Source organism: Adiantum capillus-veneris, chromosome 15 (assembly GCF_014529385.1).
Source record: "Adiantum capillus-veneris isolate H3 chromosome 15, ASM1452938v2, whole genome shotgun sequence".
NCBI classification, from domain to species: domain Eukaryota; kingdom Viridiplantae; phylum Streptophyta; class Polypodiopsida; order Polypodiales; family Pteridaceae; genus Adiantum; species Adiantum capillus-veneris.
Genome location: NC_140945.1, coordinates 132,740,403 through 132,762,237, shown reverse-complemented (window position 1 = coordinate 132,762,237; position 21,835 = coordinate 132,740,403). Strand labels below are relative to the sequence as shown.

Here is a 21,835-nt window from a genome sequence, read left to right as displayed (position 1 = left end):
AAGAATTCAGCCCATACATTTTCAGACTCCAAGTCGGCATCACCATTGCACTGAGGGAAAATTTCTTGTTCCTTGACGCATGATAGCCTACACTCCAAGGCTGCATCTCTATCAATTCATAGAGAGCCTATTGCTACTGCCGGAGATACCTCTCCACGTCCACACCCTAACTCTGGAAACAGACGCACCTCCACATGTTGTTGATCATGGCAAGAATGCCCACCTCTTGCTCTATTAAACCAACTTTTGATACCACTTTGAAGTCTTCATTTGAACTGGGTACAGCATTTGGATGTATACCCTCCCGTTCACTGTCTTGCTCTTCTACAATATGCACTCCATCGAGTACTGCATCCCCAAACCTTCTCGAGATCCCAAAATCTTTAGCACTATCTGAGTTTCTACCACAACCATTGTCCTTAGACTTGTCCATATACCCACTATCGGTAGATGTCCACGATTCTCCATCATCAGATACTGGTTCTACTGCGGCTGCTGATCCCATAAACCTTTTTTGATCTTCACAAAAGGCCATAAGTAGCACTAGGTTTATCTGGTATCAGGTCCTTTGCTATGATGTCCAGAGGTTGCAATAGATTTTCCATGCGGCTCCACAAAGCCCTTGCCACACATAATCTACCTTTTCTTTATCTGTGCACATATGCAACTCCTCGATCTCTAGCTCCACCAACCATATCCAAGGTCAAATTCTCTGCCCTAGCGCTCCGTTAAACCACCTGTCGATCTTGGACTGTGCCATTTGCATCCACTTGGCAGATTTAAGGCTTAAAAACAACTGAAAGTATCTCTGCATTGCCCTCAAAGACTCATCTAAGAGATTTTCAACACAAAATTACCCGTTCCCCAGCGGGATCGCCAAAAGATGATGGTGCCGGGCAAAACACACCCAGACACAACACTCACACTCTTTCTCGTAGTTCAAATGCACACATTGGCCAGCTATTTGAGAAGAAACCCCTCCAAAAAAAAAATCAGTCTTGAGCACACACGGATCGGAGTTTCTCTCTCTCTCTCTCTCTCTCTCTCTCTCTCTCTCTCTCTCTCTCTCTCTCTCTCTCTCTCTCTCTCTCTCTCTCCCCCCCACCACACACACTCACATGCTCGAGTCATCAGCCTTGGCCTTGTTGAGTCCTCAGCCCAGGTTACTTCAAAAACACCTTAAAGGCCTACTTTTAAAAGGATCATCCTGCAAAGGAACTTATTTACATAGACAACGAGAAATCAGAGTGCCCTTTTCATAATATAATGGCAAGCTTGCATTGTCTCATGCTTTGAGAGAGTCTTCAAACTTATGATGCCTAGCGGCATACGATGAACTTCCTTTCATTCGTTGACTACGGCATCTTGATGCCCAGCTTGAGCATGGCGGCCCCTCGACTTCAACAGCTCATGCTTTGGGTCCGCTTTGAACTAATTCGCTTCCCTTGCACGGCTCTCTGCTTGAATGGAGAGCTCTTGTAGCACTCTAGGACCTCAGAGCCCCCCTCCCCCACCTTTCGATCTACTCATGGCACTCTCTACAGCCATTCCCTTCCTAGTCTGCAGCTCTCGGCCATGCTCTCTTGATGGCTCCAATTTACTTATAATATGCAGCCCATGCGCCACCAGATGGCGCCCCTGCAAGGAGATCAACATGGTATCAGAGCAGTACGTTTTTGTTTTCGAGTTTTCTCCTACTTAAATCCGATTTTGCGAAAACTATACGCTACAGTAATCGAAATCGATGTGGTCTACAACTTTGCAGAAGAAAGTTTTTTCAAATTCTGCACAGATTTTGAGTTATCGTTCGCAGACTGCGTACATATCTAAAAAGCAAGTTTTGCTTTTTGTTTTTTATTTTTCTACTAATTAAAAACGATTTTGCAAAAACTATACCGCCTATGTAACCGGAATTGATGCGGTCTACAACTTTGCAGAAGGAAATTTTTTCAAATTCTGCACCGATTTTGAGTTATCGTTCGCAGACTGCGTACATCTCCGAAAAGCAAGTTTCGTTTTATGTTTTTGATTTTTCTGCTAATTGAAAACGATTGTTAACCCTCACGGCACACGGACACCCATCACCTACGACGGACGTGTATTATGTATTTGGTAGAGTCAGGTACCGGGCTTGTCGGACCAATAGGGAAAGGTAGAGTGATCGTCGATGAGAGGCGCACTTTAACTTGGACATTCAAGGGGTTAGTTGGCTAAGCATGGGCGCCCAAGTGTGAATGGGGTGAGCTCCTATAAAAGCCAACTAAACCTAATTTTTACTCATTCTCTCATTTGTGCAATTGAAGAGTGCTCTTGCTCCATCTCCATCTTCTTCTTCTTCACCTCCTTGTGTGTGTGTGTGTGAGAGAGAGAGAGAGAGGGAGAGTGTGTGTGCGATCGAGCATTACGAAGGCACGACGGCGGCGAAGCGGTTGAGCGCGGCACGACTGCAGCTTCTTCTTCATCGCGGCGAGGAATCCACCACGAAGGCGAGCGTAGAGCGGTGAGTGACACACCCTTTGTTTTCTTGAGCTTGCTAGTTTAGGCTTGTTGTGTGCTTGGAGCCATTTGTGGCTCGCATACGGTGTATTGGCAAGTCCCTTGCTTCGACAGTGCGGCAAGGAGCGCACATTTTTGGCGCCGCTGCCGGGGATATGCCCTACACTAAGCTCGTTAGCACTTTACGCTTCCTTGTGGTGCAATTTCTATCATAGGAAAGGCAGGGAAGGAGTGTGTGGAGATTTCTGTTTTTTGCGTTTTCTGCAATTGCTGTCAAGTTTCAATTTCTGCTATTGTCTGCGTTTTTTTAATTTCCGTAATTTTTGCATTTTCAAGTTCGGCGTTTTTAATTTCTGCAATTTTCTGCATTTCTGCGTTTTTTCTATTTTCTGCAATTTCTGCGTTTTTTCTACAATTTCTGCGTTTTTCCTGCACTTTCTGCAGTTTCTGCAATTTCTGCGTTTTTTCAATTTCTGCATCAACAAAAAAAAAAATTGAAAAAAAAAAAAAGTTTTTTATTTTTTCTCCCAAAAAAATTTTCGAAAAAAAAAAATAAATAAATAAAAAAATTCGGAAATCAAAAACGCGAGCGAGTAAATTTTTTGAAAATAAAAAACGTGACTCTTAAAACGGACGGGTTGGTGTGTATAAAAGATAGATCGGGATCATTTGCCCAAGCCCAAGCCCAAGCCCAGGCCCAGGCCTCAGTCCTCAGTCTTATGATATATACTAAACTCACTCTTATATATATACCCTACTCCCTCAAGAGAGAATGAGAGCATGTGGGACAAGTCCTCCACTCTCCTCCTTTCTCTTCCCACTTGCACCCTTAGACTTTCTAGTTTGGGCCTAGTTCCCTACTGGAAATTGACAGTTTTAGGGATTCCGAGGGCATAGAGTGACCAAACGAAGGGCTGTAAAGCACGGCACGACCCTCTGACCGATACGCTCGTTTCGAGCTATCACACGGCCCATTCCACGACACGCTCTAAAAAATCTAGCAAAAAAATCAAACAAAAAACACGCTAAAAACTAGTCACAAGGCCTCCTAGTGCAGCTTTTTGACACCTTAGGGTATCAAAAGCACATGCACTTACGCTCTGGGCGGGTGCTAGAACACGAGCATATTGAGAGTGCCTCTGTTCATACGGACACCCATTACCCATCCACGATAAGCTCTAGACCCTCAGCGGGGACACAAGGTAGCACCACCCAAGACCCTAAAATAGCCGCTAGTGATTCCTCCTCCGACTCAGAAATCATGGAAGCATACCCTACCCAAAACACTGAGAGAGAAGGCCATGCACCTCCCGAAGCTCCACAGCCTAGTACTAGTATGTTTAGCCGTTTCATGGAAACATTAGGTAGAGCTACTCGCTCGGAACCTGATGCAGATGAAGCACGCGAAGGGGGTGGGGAAGTGGAATCTCCTTTCACATCGCACGTGGACCCCACACCCCCAAAGAGTGTCCATGTGGATATCCTACTAGCTTCTTACCAAGAAGGCCCTGTTGAGCTGCCTCCTTCAGAAGTTCCCTCTAGAGTACCGTTGGTGGCAAGTAAAACCACGGGGAGCAACATTGCTTCTACCTCACAAGAAACCGTTAACACGTCGACTCTAGAAGGATTGTTCATTAATGATCATTGGACATACGACCTCCACACTGAGGTGTTGACGGATCTACACTCTGGCCACGCCTACCATGTAGGATGGATAGAGATTGTACAATCCACCTCTAGTGCCACGAGCATTGAAGATCAACAGAAAATGATCTGTAATGTTATCCATGGCATTATTCAATCAGAAAGGCAAAACCGAGGGGTAAATATACTCTCTAATGGCCCCATGAGATTTCTGGATACGAGCAAGGCTCAACAGCCTACTCTATCACAAATGGAGACTCCTCTAATGAGCCCCATGGACCCATCTTACGTCATTTCACCTGGGGTCTCTATGCAATCTGAGCCTCCGAGCGAAAACTTTAGCTTCCCTAACTTGGCTCAACCCTCTATTAAGGAAAACATAGTGCTCACTCCAGGGATAAGCCTAACAGAGAATGTACCGATGACATCTACGGTTAGCGCAGTGCCACTACCTAGTGTTGTAGTACCTAATATGGGGCCTCGACCATATGTGCCTCTAGCCCCTTATGCACACATGGCCCCCACACCTCCAATTGTACCACTTGCTTATGCTCCTCGAGTGCCGCTCCCTAGCTCTTATCCGAGTGGACCTATGCCCGGTTATGTTCCATATCCTGCATCATCCACACATATGCCAAGACCGGCACCCGTCCCTCTCCCACATATGATTCCAAGAGTACCTCCACCGGCCTTGCCTCCTCACATAGGTGACTTGGCAGCGTTTGCTCAAACCATAGGTCGATCTATCGCGGAAAATATGCGTCATGCATCTGATAGAGAGCCTAGAAGTAAGGCAGTACAAATTGCCAAACTCACGCAAAAATTCAATGGGGATGAAGATGCTAGGAAACACATTGAAGTGTTTGAACAAGTATGTGATTCCTTAGGGGAACGCAACGAACTACATAAGTGCAATGCCTTAAGCTTGACATTAAGTGGGAAGGCTGGAGATTGGTATAGGACCCTAAGGGTGGACGAGAAAACAATCTACCCTACCCTTCGAAGGTTGTTTCTAAAGGAGTACATACGAGAAGGTGTGCTTTGGGGTGTAGCATCTCAGCTACAGAAGGCCGAACGTAAGGAAGGAGAGTCAGTAAGGGACTTCATTAGTCGTCTAAAGCACTTAAACTCTCGCTGCCCTGTAAATGAGCGCTTCAACAATAACCAACTGCTTGATCGATTCATTCGAGGGTTGAGGAATGAAGGAATCTAAAATGGACTAGTGATTAGAGGTATCACAACCTGGGAAGATGTCACTGCCAATGCAATCCAACTAGAAGACAACTTGATGATAGCAGGCATGAGGGTGTCTACTGACACGAGATCCACTAGCTCACAAGCCATTGAGTATGAACCCATGACTGCAAAGCCCATTGCCAATGAGCCAAAGGTATTTGAGACATTCTTGACAGACCTCACCAAGGCAATCCAAGAGTCTCTTAAGGATAATCGACCCCCTCAAAATAGTCACATGTATCCAAGAAGGGAGCAACAATGGTGTTCCATTTGCTTAGGTCCACATAGCACTAGTGAGTGCCCTACGTTTAGAGTAAAATTTAATGGAACTTGCAACGCATGTGGTAGGTATGGTCACCAAGCTAAGGATTGTTTAATGATCAAACGTATGATGGCAAATAGACCACCTGTAGCCTGGACGGATGCGCCTCGAGCTCCTGTATTGATGCCTACTCCACTTGTTGAGCAACTACCGCAACACATGGTCCCTAGATCTCAAAATGTTGTACAAGCTACACCGCTACCACCTCCTGTGCTAGGACCGCAGCCCCCGCATCCAAGAGTCGCCCCTATGAACCAAGTGGGTTGCGAGCCATCAAACGCTTATGCAGATGGTTGTGAGGAGGAAATAGACACTAGTATTGCCTACGGACTTGATACATTGGAAGAATGTCCTATATACTACATGGAAGATTGTTGGGGACAAGTCAAGCCGGTTTATCAAGCTGCTGCTCTCGCATCCAGAGATCAAAATATCAACACCCAGGCTAGGAGGCCACCTCTTCAATGCTACGAGTGTGGTGGACCACATCGAGTAGCGGAATGCCCTATTAGGCTGCAAAAGAATGCTGCACAGATGCAAGTGAATCAAGGGAGCACGTCTGCAATGCCAATACTCACATGTAATCGTTGTGGCATAGATCACTTGATTGCCCAATGCCCCTATAACCCAAATGCACCTAAAATCACACCCCTGAATTTGGTCGAAATTGCTAGTGTGACATCGCCAATGCCACCCGTCGCACCCGCTTATGCGATTACACGGTCCATGCTTCAAGGGCCAGGACATATCCTCGAAGAGAGAGATACCGCGTCAGTTATCCAAGCAAAGAAAAAGAAGACACGAAGGAAGAAGTCGCAGAATACGGAAAATTCAAAGCCAAGTTCCAAAACAAACATAGGAACAGGAGATGACCCCGTGTATATGAATGACCTCGAGGATGATTCAGATTCAGTCGAGACAATGGAGACTAGAACCAATACCACAAAGGGAAAGACCGACAAAGAAAACCGTAACATGGAACCAAATGAAAACCGAATAAGAGAAAACCATAAAGAGCCTCTGAAAACACCACAAGTGTTTCCAAATCCAATCCACGACCCCCAAGATAAATCGCAGGGGCAAAAAGGGAAAAATCGTAAAAAGAAGATTGGGACGTACCCAAACCCAGTAGATGAGATTGAGCAGGTGAAACATCTAAGAGGTTTAGTGGAGGAGACTCAAAGGAAACTAGAACCAGAACCCATGCAGGTCAAAATTCATGACACAGTGTTTCCCACGCAAGTTCATCCACCCCACATGAACCATAGACCGTTAGCCATATCTAGTATCATCCAAGAAGGGAGTGAGGACGGGACATCAGAAAGTGAGCATACACCCTTCTTGTTGGAAAGGATGTTTAACGAAGGAATACCTGATCCCATTGAGGAATATGAGATTCCATTCTCACCAGTTCCTAGTCAAGGACCTACACCCTGCAAAACGTCAATGAATGTTGCCAAACTAGTGGACTTCATGTCTTCTGAGGTCCGAACCACGATCATAGCAAAGCTGTATGGAGATCCTGAGTTATTCCTTGCACTTCGAGCATTCCTTAACGGAGAGCTACGAACGGGATTACCGCAGTTTGCGCAACCAAATAGGCCTGACTCGATTATGATTGATGAGGAAAATCATGTGCAATCACTTGACTTAGATGGACACGAGTCTGTGATCGAGGTACCCATTAACGAATTAGGGCAGTATTTTGAAGGCGACGAGTCTAATGCGACCCTACCCATCACTACCAAGGGATTAACTATAAAGGGAATTCTTGATGGTGGTGCGGGAGTTAGCATCGTTACAAAAGATTGTTGGGAATCCATGGGAAAACCCCGCCTCAGTGTTACTAACATTGTGGTAAAGATGGCAAATGGTACCATAGCCAAACCTATGGGGATGCTCAAGGATCTTAAGATCAAAGTTCTAGGACACAAGGTACGACATACGTTCATTGTAATGGATTTCTCTAAACACCTTATGTCATATGAAATGATTTTAGGACGACCATTCATGAGGGAAGCACAAATGGTTCACGATTGGTCTAAAAATCATGTCTATTTGCAATTCCAAGACTCTGTCCTTAGAGTGGATTTGGTGACTGGTAAAGTACACCCCTTAGGGAGTAAAACCATTATTGATCATCGCTCTGACACCACAGTTCACTCGGCCCCACTACAATATTGTTACACTTGTAAGAAGGATACAGACATTGGCCAAGATTCTCCTTACATGGATGTGTTACCGGGTATGACGGAATCAGACAATGTGGATTGGGTCCACCTAGCATCAACCATAGACACTTGGGGAAATAGGGGGACGACCTGGGTAACACCTGAGGGGGATGAAATGCCTATACCCTTAAATATGCTACAAGCAATGCATATCGCTTCCGACAAAACTCGTCCTAATGTAACGAAGAAAACATACAAGTGGGTCCCTAAAGCTTCTTTAGCGACCATAGCTAGTGCTAAAAAACAGAAGCCTTGTAAGAAACGTACCACTCGCTCCAAGAAAAGTAAGAAAATGTTGCGATGGATCCCTAAACGACTATTGGAAGCCCAAGGCTACTATCAAGGAAATGATCAAATCTGGGTGCCAAAACGTAGATTGTGCTCTTACCTATCACCTGACCCAAGTGAGCCCAATCCCGTAGCTCCAAAACGAATCAATGATCATGAAAAGAAAAAAATCACAGAATGCTACATACCCGCTCCCGAGCTAGTTTGGATACCAAAGAAAGAACGATTTGTTCCACCTAGCTCAGGAAGGGGAGAGTCCCATGAAGATTCTAGCTCATCATGTAATACATCCATAGAGGTAAAAGCTTCTACACCGCCTCCATCTATAGTAGTGGACCTCCATGAAGCTACAAAAGAATCCACACCTCCCAGTGTTCAAGAATCACCTAATGAACCACTTCAAGTTCGATCCTAGGAGAGTACCTTAACACCCTTGCAACTTGACAAGGCACCTAGGGTAATAGAAAACTACTGGCAAAAATCCTCACCTATTACCAACTGGAACAATTGGTTTCAAAGGGTGACAAGCTCATTTCAAACGGTATGATCTACCCAAGGAAGGGGGGAGTGTTTGCTGACAGTCATCATTCATTTGTTTCCCTCTCAACCTTTTTCCCTGACCTCTCAATTCTAATCTTAGGGAATGTACATATAAAGCTTTATACTCACAAAAAAATTTTAAAAAAATAAAGAGCAAGAGCAATTAGCAAACGAGTATGCACATTAAAGTCAAAACATTGACTCAGACCTACACATGTCACATCTGGTACAGTGAAACAGAAACCTATGCCATAAAACACCTTTGATCCTCATCACTTGAGTGATGGAGGGTAGGTAAGATTAGTACGATAGGAGTGTTTTTGTTTTAGAGTTGAGTGATTAGCAAAGTTCTCTTTTCCCACTAATGTGCCTCCTGGAGGTATTCCTTTTGTTTCCTAGTGTGTACAGGAGCGTGTTTCTATTGATAGTATTTGGACCTTCATGGAACCTTCAAATCAAGCGCGACCATCAACACAAACAGGTGTTTCTTATCCATTAGCATTGCCCTTATCTTTTTTGCATCCATGTTTGTCTGCTTTGATTGTGATTGGTAGCATAATATTCAGCGCATTGGTTAGTATCAAACATTTAATTCAATGTAATGTTTTGTCATAATCACTTGTTTAGAGGTAAAAATCAAGCAGTCCGACTAAGCTAGTTTGACCAAGCTAGGTATTAGAAATCTTCTCTTAATACCATGGGGAATGCCTTCCTAATAATCAATGGTTACTTAGGTTCTTAATCCGATTTAGGTAGAATTGTGTGAAATGTAATAGGGCTTTCTAGTGGGCTTAACCCTATTGACCTTTAGCTTAAGTATTATAAAGGGAGTTTACTAATGTGATGAGCCTGGGGAGGGTAACAGTGTTATATGACCCCCCAAAGTTACAAAATTTAAATGCTGAAAATGAACAAGCAAAAAATCAAAGTGCCACAATGTAAAATTTTAAGCTGGAAGAGAAATCTCAGCTTGATTTGGTACTTCACTCACATGTATTGCCTATGGTACTAGAGCCCTAGAGGTTCCCAGTGTGGGCGCTTTTCCTTGAGAAGCAAAAAACCCAAGGCATACAAAATAAGCACACACATCATAATTGAATCACTGTGAAAAGACCTTGGGGGGTCAAAGAAAAAGTAATCAGCCAGGCGATGATTTCATGAGAAATTCCTTTTATGGTAGCTTAACTACAAGGTTTTCTAGATATAGCCTCTAGTCAGCCCTCGAACATGAATACTTGGCTCTCGCGATTAAACAACTTAATTGACCACAGAAAATTAAGAAGCTTACCCATGGTATTAATATTCGATCTCTAGTGCTTTTCGACCGTCAAATTAGTGACCCCAGACTTGTTTAATTTTTTGCCTTTACATCTGTTTATGCATTTGATTACATTGCAATTTAATGTTCATTGCTAACAAATTGTTTGAAATTCTTTTACCAATCAATTTGTCTACCTAAAACTGCATATGCTTTTTAAGAGAATGCAATTACTGTGCCAATGTTGTTTGATTTTGCAGTGACTGAAGAAGGCTAAGGACATTCATCTCAAATGCTCTTCCACCTCGACGATCCAGCTTCAACTCAATAGCTTCCGAGGACGGAATCTACATCAGGAAGGGGGGCATGTTAACCCTCACGGCACACGGACACCCATCACCTACGACGGACGTGTATTATGTATTTGGTAGAGTCAGGTACCGGGCTTGTCGGACCAATAGGGAAAGGTAGAGTGATCGTCGATGAGAGGCGCACTTTAACTTGGACATTCAAGGGGTTAGTTGGCTAAGCATGGGCGCCCAAGTGTGAATGGGGTGAGCTCCTATAAAAGCCAACTAAACCTAATTTTTACTCATTCTCTCATTTGTGCAATTGAAGAGTGCTCTTGCTCCATCTCCATCTTCTTCTTCTTCACCTCCTTGTGTGTGTGTGTGTGTGAGAGAGAGAGAGAGGGAGAGTGTGTGTGCGATCGAGCATTACGAAGGCACGACGGCGGCGAAGCGGTTGAGCGCGGCACGACTGCAGCTTCTTCTTCATCGCGGCGAGGAATCCACCACGAAGGCGAGCGTAGAGCGGTGAGTGACACACCCTTTGTTTTCTTGAGCTTGCTAGTTTAGGCTTGTTGTGTGCTTGGAGCCATTTGTGGCTCGCATACGGTGTATTGGCAAGTCCCTTGCTTCGACAGTGCGGCAAGGAGCGCACAACGATTTTGCAGAAACTGCTCACGCGAGGGATCGGAATCGATGTGGTCTACAACTTTGCAGATAAACTTGCCTGCAGATTGGAATCGATGTGGTCTATAACTTTGCAGAAGAAAGTTTCTCTAAATTCTGCACCGATTTTGGGTTATCGTCTCGAACTGTGAATATGTTTGAAAAGCAAAATTTTACTTTTTGCTTTTGATTTTTCTTATAATTGAAAACTTTTCAATTATATTTTTTCTTCATCAATCATATATTTGTTACTAACGTAACTTTGCTGCAGAAGCCAGTTACATATCGTTCCGATTCAGTCGAGCCGTTGATGATCGTCCAAATTCTATCGAGCTACTGTTGGTACATGATCTTTTGGTATATGATATACTTGTTCATTGATTCTCGTATAATTATTCTTTTAGAGATATAGTGTATGATGTTTTATTGATAATTTCTCGTTGATACCATAGTGATTTTGATGGTACCATGATGATGTTTCACTAGTATTTTGATCATGGTGATTATCGTTGATACCATGATGATATTTCATTGATACCATGGTTATTCTCGGTGATGCCATGATGATATTTCGTTGATACCATGGTTATTCTTGGTGATTCCATGATGATATTTCGTTGATTCCATGGTGATTTTTGTTGATACCATGATGATGTTTCGTTGATACCATGATGTTGTTTTGTTGATACCATGGTTATTCTCGGTGATATCATGATGTTGTTTCGTTGATACCATGGTTATTCTCGGTGATGCCATGATGTTGTTTCGTTGATACAATGATTATTCTCGGTGATATCATGATGTTGTTTCGTTGATACCATGGTTATTCTCGGTGATGCCATGATGTTGTTTCGTTGATACAATGATTATTCTCGGTGATATCATGATGTTGTTTCGTTGATACCATGGTTATTCTCGGTGATATCATGATGTTGTTTCGTTGATACCATGGTTATTCTCGGTGATACCATGATATTGTTTCGTTGATACCATGGTTGTTCTCGATGATGCCATGATGTTGTTTCGTTGATACAATGATTATTCTTGGTGATATCATGATGCTTTTCGTTGATACCATGATGATTTATTCATTTTTATTGATACAATGATGATGTTTTATTAATACTTTGATGATATTCATTGATCACTACGTTGATAAATGTTGTTTTATGTAGTATATACACATATCATTTGCATCACGTAATCACACATCTTGTACTTTTACGTTCATACTTTATGTACCATATGTTGTCGTGCGTATATATGTCGTCAAAAGAGTGGCGTCGTGAACCATCTCTTATGGCATTGTGAAGGTAATTATTTCTCTAACGATGCTAATAATTTTCATGACTATGTTTTTTTTTTAGTCTATGATCTATGTAGGATTGATCAAAGAATTGATTTTATGAAGACAAACTTGGTGACAATAAAAGATTTATGAAGTTATGTTTGGTGATGCCATATTAATGACAACATGAAGAATGTTTGGTGATGCAATATTGATGACAAGCTACACAGCAGATTCACGGAGACACTTTTTATGACAAGCTAATCGATAGCCTTTACACCTCTTTATTGAATCTTTGTGTTCATTATTGTCTTTGATAGGATACGAGTAACGTAACTCCTCATAAAACATTCATTGTAAAAGGAGTGATGTAGCTCCTCATAAAATGTTCATTGTAAAAGGAGTGATATAGCTCCTCGTACATGAACATTTGTATATTCAATGATTTTTATAATATAACGGTGGGTGTATATAGAGCTGTGGGTTTTTCCCTTGATCCCCCAAGGGTTTTTTCATCCACAATTAGGGACCCTTATTTGAGTGGGGGTGTTGAGCTTATATGTGAAGCTACTCAATATATGGCTTCTCTGTATATGGCACCCAGGTCCCCTCTATATATACATCATCTCATGTGTGTATTCTACACACTTTGAGGTTCTACTTTTGTGTTCTCTCTTTCTCTCTCAACAAATATATGTATTGGTTACAATCAGGATTGTTTTTTGCAACCACCCGTTTCTTGAAAAAACCAAAGGGTCTTTTCTTTTCTTTGCGCTTTAGTGTAATTTATACGGGTAGCTCACATTTCACATGTAAAATTCATTGCAAAAAGGCTAAAGCGTCCTGGGTAGAATGCCATCTCACTCTTCCAAGCTAATATAATATTCTTTCCAAGCTACTTGTTGACCAACACTTCTAAAAGACCACATCTACCCCTCACCTTATGGACACATATCTCAAGGTCTCATATACCTAAATTTGTCAATATTTCTATCATATTACATTCAAATACACATATCTTGAAATTTCGTACCCTATCTTTAAAATATTTCATATTTTTTTGTAATTATTTTTTTATAAAAATGGTTAGAGACAAATTGCATGACTACTTTGAAACAATGCTAAAAACAATTTAAGCTTACTTCCCAAGATCATTTGGAGGGTTTATCACCATGTAGATGAGCATAGATGAAGAGAACTTTTGAGGTTTCGATTCTAAAATGAATAGAATTACAAGGGCCTTTAAATAGAGGGTTTAGTGGAAGCAATCCATTATATGTAACATCTCAAAAGATGCTCTTGCTATGATTTGCTAGTGCAACTTTTAAAATGTACTTTGTGCGTGCTCTTTAGATCTCTTATAGTTGGCCAAAGTTGACCATACATGTCATCTACATCATCTAAGTTCAATGTACCCATTGCAATTGCCTCCATGCGATCATTGCTCAATAGCTCCACCACAATCTAAAGCATCCAAAAAAACAATAATTAGTAACTAGAACAAGGCATGTCAATTATCTTTAGCTAAGCGACATGTCTAAATACAATATTATTTTCATCTAACCTCTTCATCAAAGCCCTCATTGAACCTTGATGGCTTTTTTATAATTCTACATGACCTGGTTACTTTAGGCATCTACACAAGAAAGAACCATTAATCAAAAGGTGGCATTAACAATGTCAACATTTTCACACATTTAAATTGTTCAAATTAACACTCACTGTTGAATGATTTTGATTACACATAGAAGGGGGGATTTGATTAGAGAGATCACCTAGACACACCTAGACAATGAATTTTTTTATTGATCAATATCCACTCTAACAACATAAGAATTAACTCCCAAACATACCTTCCTGCCACTTGAAGTTGGTAACTTCTTCTTCCTTTTAAGAGGCTCTTTGCTCGAGGTGTTCTATGAGAAAAAGCTCACAGATTGTTTGTCATTGTTGTAATTTTATAGAATAAACTTAAAATAGAGTTAACTCATGGTGCCAATGGTTACCATCACTAAAGGCAGGCTTGCAAACTTTTTTCTTTCATCTTTGGATTAATTGCATTTTCCTACAAACCACAAAAAATTAAGTAGAGTAGAGAGAAAGAGAGAGAAAGAAGATGTTGTGGTGGGCGAGACAAGTAAGAGTAGAGCTTATAACTTACAAAGCTATTTGATTCAATGTCATCGATCACTTGTTGACATGAATCAACGTTCAAGTGTTGCACAACGATATCTTCATTTCTCTCAAAAGTCCCTAATAAGTCTCTCGAGTGAGAGGGAACAATGTTTTCCTATCAACACCTTATAATCAATTTCTACTGTATGAACATGAACATTTGAATTTCAAGAGTTTGTTAGTGTGAATTTCATTTACACAACAATAAGCCTAAGGGATTTCTTTTTTGAAAATGGGGGGCGGGGAGGGGGGGGGGGGGGGGGGGGGGGAGAGAGAGAGAGAGAGAGAGAGAGAGTCTAACTTTTTTATTAAGACACTTGTCTTGTAAATTGCTCGAATCTTGGCACATAAAATCCTCGAAAGTTACTTGATAGTCACGAGCATATTGTATCTCATGAGCAATGGCCGGTACATTGACAATTGTGCTTTTGTTCAATGGTGGCTCTACTTCATTCGAAAATGGTGCAACATTATCTTAAGAATTTAAATAAAAGCAATTAGATTCTATTAGATGACAAAATGGAAAGCAATACTCACTATGTTCAAAGCTAAGATTAAGAGAAAGGGTATAATCCGAAGAAAATAAAAAGAGATTATAATAGCATAAGAAAACTTTAGCAAACACTAATGATAAAGAATGATGATTGCCTTCTCCTATTCTATCATTACAAGAATGACATGGACTTGCACTTTACAACTTCAAGCATGTGGAACAAAGATAAAAGAAACATTTTCCTAAAAGAGAAGACAAATGATATAAAATACTAATCTTTCACACTCAATCACCCATATCTAACTTAGAGTATTATCTAACAAGCCCTTGGACCTTCTGAATTCAATAAACATTTCTAGAGTGCACAAAGAAAAATAGAGTTCATATACACATATACTATCTCACATTTATGCACAAGGTATTAAAATAGGGTAAGAAGATCTACTTACAGTCAAATCATTTTTCAAAACTATTGGATCTTGCTTATCTTTGCAAGAAGAATACTTCATTGTGCAATTTCTAAGGATCTCTTTAGTGAAGTGTTGTTCTCGCGAGTCGATGTTTGCAATATTGGCGATAGACAACTACTTTTACCATTAACAGTAGACAAGTAAGAGTCAAGGGTGGAGTCAAATATCACAACAATAAATTAAAACTTTAAGTTTCTTAGAATCACAAGCTCTTTAAGACTTACTCGTTGAGCTTGACTTCTTTGAAGATCGTGAGAGCCATCAAAGCAACCTTTATTAACATAAGGGTGAAGAACTTCATAGCTTTTTGGTACTTCCCCTTGTAGCCAAGCCTCCTAAAAAACATCCATATATAATTGTTTTAAAAGGATATGTCTATATTACAAGGTTTTTAAAACTCATTTTTCAAAGAATTACATCATCGGTATCATCAAGGGTGATGACCCCTTGGACGAGGCCCGTATAGAATGCACTTCGAGGAGTCTCATCTTTGTACAATGTAGTTGATGCATTGCTCATAGCGCAACCTTGGGTAGACTCCATGGGAGGTATATCATCCTTGACAAACTCGTTCTAGAATGAATGAATGAGAGAGAGAGAGAGAGAGAGAGAGAGAGAGAGAGAGAGAGAGAGATTAGAACAAGTGAGAGATACATAAAAAACTTACAAGATACATAACATACATATTGGTAATATCGTTTGTGGATTTGTGTGATTCGATCAATGTTGTCGCCTTGAGCATAGCATCTACGTCTTTTTGCGTCCACCATTCCTTTGCCACACTTTCTAATGTAGTTTCGATGTTCCAAGACCTTCATGTACACATCTTCAATTCGCCATGGCAATTCTCCAAGTTTTCCAAAGTGGAGAGGTGGAATGTGCTCCATATTTTCTTTGATAAAATCGAGAATTTGATCCAATTTTTCACGACTATCGCGGATATTGATGAATGAAAAATCCTCTTTGTCTTGCCCGCAAAAACCCATGTCAAACAACTCTCTAATTTTTACCATGCCCTTGTTAAAAGATGCCCATGCTTCTCGATAATGTTACACAAGGAAGGCTTTCCCAACGGTGGCATACATATCTTTTACCTTCCTAGGATAGAAAATCCTATCATACGTTATTGGGCGCGCATCATTTTTAGGGATTTCTACATTACTTGTGATAAAGTCACTAACTACATTGGGTAAAGTAGGTTTGACATGAGATTCGGTGTTGTATTCTAGGGCTTTTCTTTGTGAGGTTAAGCTAATATTCTTGGAAGAATGAAAAAGGGGTGATGTTTGACTCTTAGGAACAAATATGTGGCCACCCTCTAGTACCCTTTTAGACCAACCCACCAAAGCATGTCTATGGGCAACACTCTTTATGCCTATCTCACTCCAACCTTCACTACTCATATACAAGCAAAGTTTGCCATTAATGCCACTGTAAAAAATATCCTCAGAATATTCACGTGTACCACAAAACCTTTGCACAAAATTAACCACTGATAGAGTGTCCCATGATATCACCTTGGAGTTAGTGTCAAAGCTCACATCTTCAAAGCTACGAGCCAAATTGAAAAGATTAAAGAAAGAACACTAAATAAAGCTTGATTTTTGGCTAAAGAGAAAAGTATACTCTTGAATTCAAAATGCATAGCATTGTACGTACCCTTCGGCAGCCATATTTGTCCTCGAAAATGCAGTTTATGGAGCTCGTGAAATAGCCCCTGTGAGCACCTGAGCTTGTCTTCTTGTTACACGTATGAACCTGTTCGGAGTTTCAAATGGAGATGAGCCATTTATATAGGAGCTCAGAGACGACCTGGCTAGCCTTGATTACAGCTTCTGCAGTGCACCCTTAAGGGCACGTACTGATATCGTCTCAAATGTCCCTCGCTCTCTCTAAGCCCGGCCTTGAGAGCCTTTTGCTGAGCTTGTTAGATTGCTTCCCCCCCTTTCAACTGCAACTCGTATACTCTCTTCGACTGTCAATCAGCTGGCGACCTTCAGCCCCTTCCAATCCCTTGGCGACGCCTAGATCTTGCAACGTGCTCTGGCTTCTGAGCCCCCCGTGCCCTCCTTTTATATTGCTCTATAAGTGGGAGCCTTCACAGGATATATGCAGCCGTGTCGCCCTTCGCTTCACGCACACAATATACCCCTTGCTCTCCCAGTCGACAGTGGCCTTATAAGGAGGACTCCCACTCAGGAGTTTATTCAAGCTTGGGCGCGCGGTCCTAATACAACAAAGTGAAGTAATACTATTAGCAAAGTGAAGCTGGCATTTGAGGAGAAGCCTTGTGCGTTCGCTGCGCTGATCTGTGCATAGCCAGACTAGAATGTTAAACGCGCTCTATGTATAGCTAGAGAATCCAAAAATTAGCTGTGGTGGGATATGAAGACGGAGTGCCGATTTAGATTGTAGATGCTAACAGAATTTGTGTGTGTGTGTGTGTGTGTGTGTGTGTGTGTGTGTGTGTGTGTTTGGAGGGAAACTTGAAACATGATTGCTTTGCCTGTAAAAGCTTATCGAATCGAATATTGGTTTTTCCAGAATTCATAACTGTAAGAAACGGCGCCCAATAGCCCTCCATAATGACGCTACAGACTCACGGTGGACTCGTGGAGAGAAAGAGAGTGTGCAGCAATGTGTGTGTGTGTGGCTGATGAGGTTCGCTAGAGTCTGTCGCCAGCCAGCGTGGACCCACTCCTAGCCAGTGTCGAATTCATGGTGCCTGGATACGGTTCGCCAGTCCAGTCATTTTCATTGGGCCATTTTGTAAGGCCAAAATACCCCCCTAATTTGTGGAAGTTCCAAACTACCTCTCAAGTTTCAAAAATTCCCAAAATACCATTGTATCTATTTTGGTGGCCTGAAGATATTCTAATCATTGTTAATTGAGGAATGAGAGGCGTTTTTAAGCGTAAGCACCTCACAAAAAAGGGCAATTATGTTTACAAATAATGAAGTTCATAGTCTCCAAAATCTACATAACCAACTCAAACTCTAGTTTTAGCATCTTCTATTGAATGGCAATCAATCTTTGAAATTTGAGGGGTTATTTGGGAATTTCCAAAAATTAGAGAGGTAGTTTGCTAATTTCCTAAGGACCAACTTCGAAATAGTGTAGCGTAGTTGTAATGGCTTGCGTCTCTTGCTGGGGACGTTGGTGGTTCGTAGCCCCTCTGTTGTTTTTGCGTGCCTCAAAATTTGGAAGTTTGTCGCTATCTTGTTGTGGGCAAGGGGGTAACCCCGGGTATACTTTTGCTTTTCCAAACAACATGCGGCACCGATGGTATTGTGCCAACTCAAAGTCGCGCACGTCGAGGCGGACGTGTGTGATTGGTCCCTAAGAGCTACAACCCGTCCATGACATTGTATACCTCATGTGTAACCAACACAAGATGTCAATCGGAAAGAAATTTTTCCTAGGCCAAGATGTCCCCACATATGTATACGTATATATTATTTTCATTGGTTGTTGTAGCAAAGATATTAATAACGGCACCGCTAGTCTACTTGGATAGTGATTACGATATAATTAACACTAACCTAGAATGTATATTTCACCCCTGGCATAGTTTGATAGTCTCCCTACAATAATAGCGGCACTGCTAGTCTAGTTGGATATTGATGTACGATATAAACACTAACCTAAAACGTATATGTTACCCCTTGCATAGTTCTATAGTGTCCCTACATGTATACATGAATAGATGGATAGTGTCCCTGCATGTTTATAGGTACCCGTATTAACCCCACATGTATATGCACACATCATTTGCATTTGTTGTTGCAACACAGATATATGTTTTTACTATTTATTATGATATACAATGTAAATAGTGTTTGATAATAATCATGGTGCTGTGAGTCTAGTAATTCAATAATGAGTTAGTATATGAATGTCCTACATATTTTTCAAAAACTATATATTAAATGAAGATGTATATCAAGAGGTAAATTCATAACACCTTGATAGGATAAAAATGAATTAGAGATACACTCAATACTTAACGAGTGCTAATAACGTGCGACAATAATTATGATAAGATGTTTACAATAAATGCAATTACCTATAACTTCAAATATAGTGCGTGAGAATAATAACAAAATTGCATGTATGGTATAGTTAGATAGTGAGATGGGATATAAACAATAACATACAATCATAGTATGATACCTTATGTATAGATGAACAATGTCAATGTATATATACAACTCAATATATACACATAGAATAACAAGTTCTATAAACATATTTGCTAGAGTTTGCATATATTTTATATAGAATTAAACAAATATATAGATCAATAGGAATTTGTTATATATTTTCAATATATGCGACCTACGATATAAAAAATGCAAGATAATAATAACGATGCGGCCTCTAGTCTACTTCATGATAGCCTAGATTAGGTTATGATGATGATTGAGAGTTCAAATAGGAGGCTCAAATAGTGGAGTTATGAAAAATTAAAACAATCCACACTACCACATTATTATCAATGTCTAAGATAATGTGTATGTATGTACACGTGTTTGGAGCTACCGAGCACTCGATATATATGTATATATGTGTGGAGATATTAATGTGGGGAGCTATAGTAAGTTAGGATAAACATAATTAACCTTGATAGGATGTAAATTAATTAGAGATATACTCGAGAAATAATAACGTGCGATAATAATTATGATAAGATGTTTATAATCCATGCAATTACCTACGTCAAATATAGTGCGTGATAGTAATGGTAAAATTACATGTATGGTATAGTTGGATAGTGAGATAGGATATAAACATTAACCTACAGTCACAGTATGTTACCTCGTGTATAGATGAACAATGTCCTTGTATATATACAACTCGGTATATACGTCACATAGAATAACAAGTTATATAAAATTATCTGCTAGATTTTGCATATATTTTATGTAAAACTAAACGAATATATAGATCAATCGGAATTTGCTACAATGGAAAAACTATATGTATATCAAGAGGTATATGCTACATAATAATTACAATATATTTGAGCTACGATATAGTCTAGTTGGATAGTGGATAGTAAAGTCATTATTGCACTCAAACTTTTGTCTACTTATATCAACATAGCCTGGCATAATGGTCACACGTCTCGTCATTGCTTCCCTAGCCCGCCCAATCAGGCCAAGATCCAATATGATTTTGTGTAAACGTGTAGGGATAATTATTACACCCCTTATATAAATTGATAGTGTCCCTACATGTATACATTTATAGATGGATAGTGCACCTGCATATAAATAATTTGACATATTATCTCTACATATGTATGTACATAATATTCACAATGGCAATCCATGTAAAATGGACCTTTTGATACTATGTCCATGTCAAGATATAGACACAATTAATATATGGATGCCGTACATCTTTTAGAAAAATTATATATTAAATGAAGATGTATATCAAAAGGTATCAACATAACAAAGATCAAATAATCCCACATATTATCTCCACGTAGGTATACATATTATTCAAAATGGTGAGTCGTGTAAAATGGACCTTTTGATAATATGTCCATGTCAAGATATAGACTATTAATATTGATGTCCTACATATTTTTGAAAAAATATATATTAAATAAAGATGTATATCAAGGGGTATCAACATAACACCTTGATAGGATATAAATTAATTAGAGACATACTCTAGTGATAATATCGTGCGATAATAATTATCATAAGATGTTTACAATCCATGCAATTACTTATAACTTCAAATATAGTGCGAGATAAAAATAACAAAATTGCATGTATGGTATAGTTAGATAGTGAGATAGGATATAAACAATAACCTACAATCACAGTTTGATACCTTGTGTATAGATAAACAATGTCAATGTATATATACAACTCAATATATACACATAGAATAACAAGTTCTATAAACATACTTGCTAGACTTTGCATATATTTTATATAAAACTAAATGAATATATAGATCAATAGGAATTTGTTATATATTTTTGATATATGCGACGTACGATATAAACAATGCAAGATAATAATTACGATGCGCCCTCTAGTCTACTTTATGATAGCCTAGATTAGGTTATGATGATGATTGAGAGTTCAAATAGGAGGCTCAAATAGTGGAGTTATTTATAAAAAATTAAAAACAATCCACACTACCACATTATTATTGATAATGTGTATGTACGTACGTACACGTGTTTGGAGCTACCGAACACTTGATATATATGTATATATGTGTGGAGATATTACTGTGGGGAGTTGTAGTGAGTTAGGATATACATACTTAACCTTGATAACAACCATTATAGTACCCCTTCTATAGATGGATAGTGTCCATGTATGTATACAATTCCATATGCATGTACCTACAATATCATGTTTATGATAACTTAGAACTAGACATTCCCTATATATCACAAGATAATATAC

The 21,835-nt window shown here is 40.0% G+C and overlaps 1 pseudogene; it reads right to left on the bottom strand.

The window, feature by feature from the left end:
- Positions 1-1,494: 1,494 nt before the first annotated feature.
- On the bottom strand, positions 1,495-17,067 carry LOC147441509 (uncharacterized; annotated as a pseudogene).
- Positions 17,068-21,835: the final 4,768 nt, after the last annotated feature.